Below are 9517 nucleotides of genomic sequence, written 5' to 3' on the forward strand. Positions count from 1 at the left end.
CATGAGTTGAGGGTGTCTCAGAAACCTCTGTCTCCAGGACCCACGGCTGCTCTACAGAGAGGGGCCGGACCGTGTTCTCTCCGGCTGTGGGCAAGCCATCCTGTCTTTTCTTCCACCTTATCTTGTTTGGTCAAACAAGCAAACACGGGATGAGAACCATTGCTTGACTGCCTCTACCAGGGCACCTGCGGCAAAGGAACTGCTGCTACCTGTGAGCCATGGAGCTGTGTGTATGACTTGAGCCATTTGGAAAGACCCAGCAATAGCTGGTCAACGATGAAGGGGCCATTCATTTTACAGCAGTCGGAGGCAGGGGTGAGCACAGCTCCTACCTCTATGTGGAGGCTTCATTGTCAGCTCTGTCTCGGACCTCCAGAACGCCTTTCTGGGTGGGATGGACGGTCTTCGGCGGTCAGGACTACAGAAACAGCCCTTGGCATTTTTGAAGCCATTTTGAACGGCTCGAATGCAATGGCTTAGAATTTGAAAATTTTGAAAAATAAAATGACTTCAAATTTGAAAACTTGTTGCAATAAACCCTGTTGCCGTCTGGCTGGATTCCACATGAATTTGCCCATGGAGGAGAAACTGATAACTGAGTAAGAAGGATCTTAGGCATCAAAGTGTAGTGCTTGCCTGGTGTTTTCTAAGGCAAATTTGAGGCAGAGAAGGTTTTCTTTATTAGTATCAGAGACAGAAGGAACTTCTCTACCGGCACAAAAATGTCCATCTTGAAATGTCTTGAAGTCTTCTAGAAAGGTTAAATTAATCGTCATATTTCAAAATTTTCTGAAAGAGGATTCTGGGATTTCTTTTTTTAGTAAGCAAAATTATTTCTGGATCTAAACGTAACTTTGGGAGAAAAAAATGGGAATGTCTCTCCAGCCCCCTTCACACTCTGCATCACTCAAATTTGGGCTTACTGATGCTATTTTCCCATCCTAAGGTTTTTTGTTATGTTCAAATAGATTTATTTGAAAAGATGTATATCGACCAGTGATTAGCATATATTTTAAATAAGGCAAAAATCCTGGAACTCCTAATCCAATCATTTATTTAGGATGAATCTACATACATACGCTGGGTCAACTACATTCTTATCACTTGTGAGTAAATCACACCGTCATCATGGATATCCCAGTTGCAAATGGCATCGCGCATGCTGGCCGTCTGTTTTTATAAATAATGGAGTTCCCTCCTCCCTATCTAAGCGAAGCCCTCCAGGCTGGCGTGTGCCAGGTCTCCACTTCACCTCCTTCTGCTCTCTGCTGATCACACCAGCACTCACTTGAGCGGCACTGGCCAAGGTCCACAGAATTGACTCCACACAGTTGAGTCCAAGGCCAATTCTGTCTCCGTCCGACTTCTCTGTCAGGAGTGGGCAAAGTTATCCTTATTTCTTCACCAGCTTCCAAGATCCCGCCCTCTCTTGCTTCTCTGCCTTCTCAGTCTCCTTTGCAGGTTCTCCCTCACTTCCCTGACCTCCAAATCCTGGGCACACCCATGCAGTGCCCCTCATTGCTCCTCCCCCAGTGGCTCTCAACTCTCCCGGTGATCTCTCTCAGCCGCAGGACAGCTTCACCTCCCATTTGGCTCCCTTTCCTTAGACATCTCGTACAGCGGCTCTTCAACACTTCTGCTTGGCTGCAGAGCAGGGGTCTCGGGCTTCACTTGGCCAAAATGTACCCCCACACACCAGTAGCAAGTAAGGCCACCTTGTGCCAATGTCCAATGGTGATCTGTGCTTTCTAGAAAATCACGGCGGGTGTAGGGAGTGAGAGCAGGGGTTAGGCAGGGACAGCTCTGAGATGAGGGGCATTCCAGCAGAGAGGCAAGGAGCAAAGGGAAGAGCCACACGCATGTCGTGTGTTGGAGGGAAGAGCTTTCTAGACGGGGTGGGCGTCAGGAGTCAGGAGCCAGTTGGAGGGAGCATGGAGCAAGCTCTGTGTGTATGAGGTTATAATTTCTCCCGGCTCCATCTCCAGAGCCTGGATCTCCTACTTCAAGCAAGGGTCTCAGTAAAAGCTACCTGGGGAATTAACAAGAAACTGAGTCACTTTTACATCTATAATCATCAACCAAAAAAAAAAAAAAAATCAATTAATCCTCCTACATCCTAAGCCAGTCTCCATAACTCCTTGTTTCCTGTGTTTCTGCTGTAAAATAGGATGAATTTCCTTCGTGAGAATGACAATTATTACAGGTGTTTCAAACACTGATTTGAAGGAAATCTAAAATATATTTCTCCCTGCTAAGGAGCTCTGTTAGGAAGATGAGCAACCACACCAGCTTCAATGCGTCTACACCTGCGAAGTTCAAGGTAGCAGCTCTGTAAATTGAATACAATTAAAAATGCACTTCCTCTCTTGCATTCACCATACCTCAAGTGCTTTGCAGCCATGTGTGGCCAGTGACCACAGCAGGGGACAGACCAGACACAGAACATTTCCTTCATCCAGAAAGCTCAGCGCTAAACGCTCGATCACCTTGAATTACTCTCTGATTACTTGGGGGATAAGCTGGGGTTGTTGAATGCAAAGAAAAATAATTTATCTTCTTTAAATACAGTTTTGTGGTGATAAAAATGAGCAGATTCATAAAAAATTTTTCAATAAACCCTCATGCCATCTGGGTGGATTCCACATGAATGTGTTCATGGAAGAGAAACAGGGATAAAACTGAGCAAGATGAATCTTAGGCATCAACATTTGGTGCTTGTGTTAAATCATTCCCATAGCACTTGGTGCCAGAAGCCCCTGCTTTCCAGCTGTGGGCAGTGGTGAAACTGTATGAGCATCAGCATGAGAATGTGGAGCTACAAACTGCATCAGCACCCACAGCAATCACAGAATTATGGTGCAGAATGAAGCCACCAAAAGTAGGTTTGGGTGCATGTGTTGCTTCCCTTCCAAAATGTATGGGAAGCTGCAGTTCCATGATTCTCACACCTCCGTGATTTCCAAGACAGGACTTGCTGGTGGCCCCACCCTCATATTTTATGGTGGCCCCGGCCCACAGGTTGGGCTCAAGCCTCTGGCCGGCACCAGTCACCCGCAGCCCTGTGCTCCTTCAACTAGGAATCGAGCTGCCAGGTCCTGTTGAGGGGTGGGAGGTGGGCAGGAAGAGAAACAAGTCTCAGCCCAGTGCACAGTAGTGACATTTACCCAGAGGAGGAAAACTGAAAGTAGAATCGATTTATTCTTTCATCTTCATACACCTAAAATCTCACAGGGCAAAAGCAAGCAATATCGCATTCCTTATAGAGACTGAGTATGGTAAAGATTAGCAGCTGTAACTTTAGTTAGCATTTTCTTTCCTAGAGAATTCAAATCCATGCTGCACTGCACTGTTTTCGGGTGGGACAGGAGTGAGGGGAGGTCCCTCGCCAAGCTGTGCTGCCTGTTGGCACACATGCAGCAGAAATGGCATGTTGCATAAATGGTTTTTATTCAGGCAATTATTGAAAAATAACCTCTCTATCACAACACTTTCCTAGTGGGTAATTGACAAGTGCTCACTTTTTCATGCAAAAAAAGGTAAATCTCAAACAAACTATAGCATATGCATGGAAACATACAGCATGCTTTGTCTCACTAAGAGGGTCAGCTATTCATTGAAATGAAGCTTGACCTTTGGCTATGTTAATACCTTTAAAACCTTTTTTAAAAGACCAAATTGTTTTAAGACCAGTGAAACCACTGATTTTCCTAGTTGCATTCTCAGAAAGATCTATGGTATTTACTTGAGAACATGTTAAGACTCCTCCTCAGACTGAGTCCTTAGATCTCTTAAGACAGAATCCTTAGATCTCTTAAGACAGCATAAGTAGTTAATTTAGTCTGATGCCAGGGGGCTGGGAGGAAGAATACTTGCTGTTGGAAAAACAAAGAATTGAATTAACGTGAGATTGGGACTGTTTTCTGTGAAGTTAGCACACTTTTTTATTTACTAGGAAGATGAACCACTGGAATCCAGCTTAACAGTGAAAAAGAATCTCCAGCCCAACAAGGTGTTATATTGAAGTGAGCAGAGAAAGACTCCCCAGTGGTCTCACTTGGAGTCTGCAAGGATTAGAGAAGGCTGAGGGCTGTCAACTGCTGCCTTCTCTGCTTCGCTATCTGCTATGGGTCACACTGGGTCCCCCAAAAGCCATTTGGAAGTCTAGCCCCCAGCCCCTCAGAATGAGAGCTTACTGGGAATAGGGCCTTTGCAGATGGGGTTAGTTAAAATGAGGTCACACTGGAGTAGGAAGGGCCCTACATCCAATATGCCCGAGTCCTTGTAAGAAGAGAAGACCCAAAAGGAGATGAAGACAGAGACACACAAGGGGATGCCATGTGCAGACAGAGGCCGAGGCCAGAGTGCAGCCACGAAACACAGAGGCTGGACCGCTGCTGCCAGAGGCTGGGAAGGGCAAGGGAGGACCCTGCCCGGAGTCCCAGAGAGGCACAGCCCTGTGGACACCTTATTTCAGACGTCTGGCCTCCAGACTGTGAGACAACAAATTTCTATTGTTTGAAGCCAGCAGTTGTGGGACTCTGTGATAGCAGCCCTGGGAAACTGACACCCCATGCTGTCATAGTCCCTCCCAGGAGCAGGGAAAGGAGCTGTCCCACCTCCCAGCTGGACAGGGACACATGGATGGAGCCCAATTGTACAACTATGGAAAACCACATCCATACAAACAAAGATCAGGAGGGTCATATAAAAATGATTATTTAAGGTGGTAGAGTTGGTTTTTTTTTTTCTTTGCTCTGCTCTTTCACAAATTTTTGTTAAGGTTGGTTAAAAAACATGCAAAATTCCTAGGCTAAGAGGGTTTTCATATTTGATTAACCATATTATTGCTTCAAAACTCCTGAAACAGCTACTTCCCCTGACGCTGGGAGTAAAGGCGACATCTGCAGGCTCTTCCAGCACAGTCAAGAGCTACTCCTCATCCTGATGACTCAGTGTTGTGGCATCTCCTTAAATTGTGCACCAGAGGCAGGCTCCTCATCTCCTGCCCTCGCCCCAGCCCTGCCTGAAAGCATCACTCCACGATTTTCTTGTGTCTACTTTTGTTTGAAAGCCAGCTGGGGAAGGCACTGTTCCTAAAGGTAGTCTGCCTGCCATCACTGGCTGCTTATAAGTCTCATCTGCCTTTGGTTTTCTGCAGTTTCACTCTAATGTACCCAGCTATGAATTTCCTTTCATTTATCCCACTTGGGACATACCAGGTTTCTTGAATCTGTATTTCAATTTTCTGTATTAGTTCTGGAAAATTATCAGCCATTATCTTTTCAACTATGTTTCCTTCTCCATTCTTGTTCTCTTCTCTTTTTAAGACTCAAGCGTTTGTTGGACTTTCACACTGTATATTCTATGTCTCTTACTTTTGTTTCTGAGGTTTTCATTTTTCATCTCTCCACGATGATTTTTAGGTTTACTCTTGAACAATCTCCCAGTTCACAAATTCTTTCTTTAGCTATATCTAATCTGATCTTAAATCTATCCAGTGACTTCTTATTTTTTTTCTTCAGAGTTTTTAAAAATTTCTATTTTACTTTTGGGGTTTCCAAGTCCCTGACCATTTTTTTTAGAGCTTTGCTTAATCTCTTGTTACATACTAAATATAATGCATACCTCATCTATTGGCTTCAGTGTCTGGAGTCACTGTAGTTCTGTTTTTGGAGTCTCTTATTTCTGTTTCATCTCATTTAATGGTGTTTGGTCTCCTTGTGTCTGGCCATCTTCCACTATCTACTGGCACAGTAATTTTTTAAATTTTTGAACATATAATTTGAGGCCTGGGATATCATCATCTTCCCATAGGGAAGATTTTTATTTGCTTTTGTAGCTCTCTGGGAGGAGTAGCAGTACGAAACCTCAAAACCTGCTCTCTCTATCTCTGCATTAGAGACAGGATTGAAGACTGATATTTTAATCTATGCTTTGTGAAAGAAGAAAGTGTTCTTCAGGAGATGAGTGGCAACCACGAACTGCCAGGAAATCAATGGATAAAATGTGCTTTCACTGCATAGTTCATACAAATTACTTCAACCATAAAATTTGACAGCTTGTAAATAATGGCCTAAGAAATCCAGAGAGGAGAGAGGTAACATGAATTTAGAGGCTGTTTCTAGTCTTCAGCTGTACGCCCAAGTCCCTGCTTCCCAACCCATACCAGCATTCCAAGGATATTTACTTTATTTCAATTCTCCTTGACTTTCCTCAATGTTAAAATGACAGAAGAGTTATAACCCAAATGTCCAATTATTTTACGAAGTACATAGGATTGAGAGCAAGTTTACATTTTTTAAAATCAGTAAAACTAGCTTATATTTTAGCAAGGACAAACAGCATGGGATGGTAATCAGTAACCAGACATTAAATAAGTACTCACATGCTAAACTAGCATTTAAAGTAGTGTGACCCTAAAATATCTCATGAATTGCCTTAGATAGTGGACTTGGAGAAACACCATAATGCATTTTTATCATTATTGTAAAATATAAAACAATCTTTTTTGTGTAAAACACTGCATATAAACACACGTTCCAGAAAAGTATCAAAACAGTAATTACAAATTCTTATTCACTTCTCTGGGGATTCATTGCATAAGCCTGCCACAAAGAAGTACAAATATTGTTTTTCTCTAAAGCCATCTGAGTAAACATCAACCTAGTAGAAAAATCTGTCGACCTATGCTTTGGGGGAGCACCTCCCAGGATTCCTTTAGAATGCAGACTTGTGGGCATGGGGTGGGGCCCAAGATTCAGCGTTTCTCAGGAGCTCCTGCTGGGGACCACACTACAGGTCATGGAGTATGTCATCTTCAAGATACAAAGCTCGGATGGACAGCCCTTGAATAACATCAAGGAGACATGAGAAAAATCCAGTAATGGTGCAAATAAAAAAGAACGCTCAACCATGTGCCAATCATCTCTTTAAATATAAGCAAACATAAGTCTACATAAGTTAGATAATATGTACGTTTTGTTCAGCATTGCCCTTTTAACAATAGTTTCTATCCCTGCAAATTACTATCCAGCTGGCACATAAAACACGTTTTTTCAGATGCTTTTATTGATGCGAAGAATTTCAGTTTTTGAGAGAGCATTTTATAGAGGGCAGGAAGAAAGGTAGAGAACACGGCTTCAAGTAAAAGACCTTGGTAAGTGTCGATCTCATTAAAAGAGGATGAAAGAGTTCTGGGTGTGTATGTGTATGCATGTGTATGTGTGTGTACATGTGTGCATGCGTGTGTACATATGTGTGCATGTGTACATGTATGTTTGTGTATTTGTGTGTGCACGTGTGAACATGTGTGCATGCGTGTGCCTGTGTGCATGTGTGTTGTGTGTGTGTTCGTGTGTGCACGTACGTGTGTGCACGTGCTGTACCTCCAAGGCTATGAGGATGGTAAAACAAAAATGTGCTCCAATGTTAAGTAGCAAAAATGTATATATATACACACACATATATACATATATACACATATATGCATATATACGTATATATGTATATATTGATAATGATGTCTTTACAATAACGATATATACATATATACATACATACATATATACATACATATATACATACATATATATACATATATACATATATATATAGAATGAGAAACTAGATGTCTTCACAGGCAATACTACATTTATTCGAACGACGTAAGTACTTTTTTTCAAGTATTAAATTTCAGGATGAAACATGCTTTCTTTCATTCCAGATTGTAATTCATTTAAAATGGAGGATGCATATAACTACAAATAGTAAATTATCTCGAGGAGAGAAGGGAAAACGGGAAGGGAGGAAGAAAAACCACATAAGTCTTAGAGCGAATGTTTGGCTACTATTTTTTCTAATTCTCAAAGGAAATGCATCTTTATTTTATCATTATACAGAGAGGCCCAGAGTCAAGTAACTCTCCAGCTCTAAAGACTTTCCCCTGAACCTCTTTTAAGAAGAAATTATTTCAAATGCCCTTGGGCAGCAATATGAAAGATAATACTCAGGTTATGTTGCAAACAAATCTCCATTTTAAAAATGAGCCAGATTCCTCCCTCTACATTTCTGTGCCTTGTCTTTAATGCGTTCAAGGACTCTCGGGATGATTGAGAAATAGGCATAGAAACAATGTAATAATGCAGAGAAGTCAGCATGTTTATTATATTTTTGAAGAACTCAATAATTCCTCCACATAACCTAGTTTTTGACTGGAAGATAGTAGGCATTTCATCTTCAAGAAATTTGAGAAGATTGGGTTAACAATTCATGGTTGGCAAGGTATCCTGAAAGTTCACTGACTCCCAGAGCTTCCCTTTGCTTTGTGATAAAACATCATTCTCAACCTTGTGTTGTTTCACACCCTGTCTTTCATTTTTGCTTCACCTGTAAATAAACATTCAGTTTGCTGGAATTAATTAGTGAAGCCAAGGACGTGGTGGCATTTGACATCCTCGGGCATCTGATAAGCCAACAGTAATTCCAAAGGGGAGACTTACTTTTTAAACACTTAATTTTCTTTTAAGTAAATTACAGGAAGAAGAAAAACCTTCCTCCACGTCTGCTGCTCTTCATTTCTTCCCCAGCACCCATAATCCTGAAGGGCTTCCTTCAGAATTTTGGTAAGGCAGGCCTCTGCTAGGAATACCGTCAGCCTTCACTGATGTTAAAAGGTCTTTTTTCAGCTTTTGTTTGAAGGAGGTTTTTGTTTCATACAGAATTGCTGTGGCTTGACAGATTTGTGGGGTTTTTCTTTCATCACTGTAAAAATGCCCTTCCATTGTTTCTGGCCTCCTTGTATTTTGTACAGGGGTCCACATAGACCCCTGTATGTGTGGATTTTTCCCTTATCTTTTTTTTATCTGTTTAACTACAATGTGCCTAGGTATGGTTGTCTTTTTATTTTGCATACTCCTGCTTGGAGTTTGATTAGATTCTTGGATATGAAAGTTATGTTTTTCATCAACTTAGGCAAGTATCTGGTCATTATTTGGCATATCCAGCCAAAAAAACAAAAAGGTGATGCCCAATATCACTTGCTTCTCCTCTGGGCCTCCAATTCCATGCATGTTAGGCCATTTAATATTATCCACAGGTCCCTGAGGCTCCACCCCTTTTCCTTCTAGCTTTCTCTCTGTTCTTCTTACTGGATGACATCTGCTGATGTCTTCAAATTAACAACTCTTCCTCCTGATATTCCCTACCTGCCATCAAGCCTATCTAGTGAATTTTTCGTTGCAGTTATTATACTTTTAAGATTCTTAAATTCCATTTGGTTCTTTATCATTTCCATTTTGTTGCTAAGATTCTCAATCTGTTTGCTTGTTAAGACGACATTTTCCTTCAATTCTTTGACCATGTTGTAAAAGCTGCTTTAAGATCTTTGCTAAGTGCAACATCTGAGCCATCCCAGGACTGGTTTCTTTTGACTGCTTTTTCTCTTGACTATGAATCTCATTTTCCTGTTTCTCAGTTGTCTGCTGATTTTTTTCCACTGATACTGACTTTGTGGATAAAA

Source organism: Nomascus leucogenys, chromosome 5 (genome assembly GCF_006542625.1).
Source record: "Nomascus leucogenys isolate Asia chromosome 5, Asia_NLE_v1, whole genome shotgun sequence".
Lineage (NCBI taxonomy): Eukaryota > Metazoa > Chordata > Mammalia > Primates > Hylobatidae > Nomascus > Nomascus leucogenys.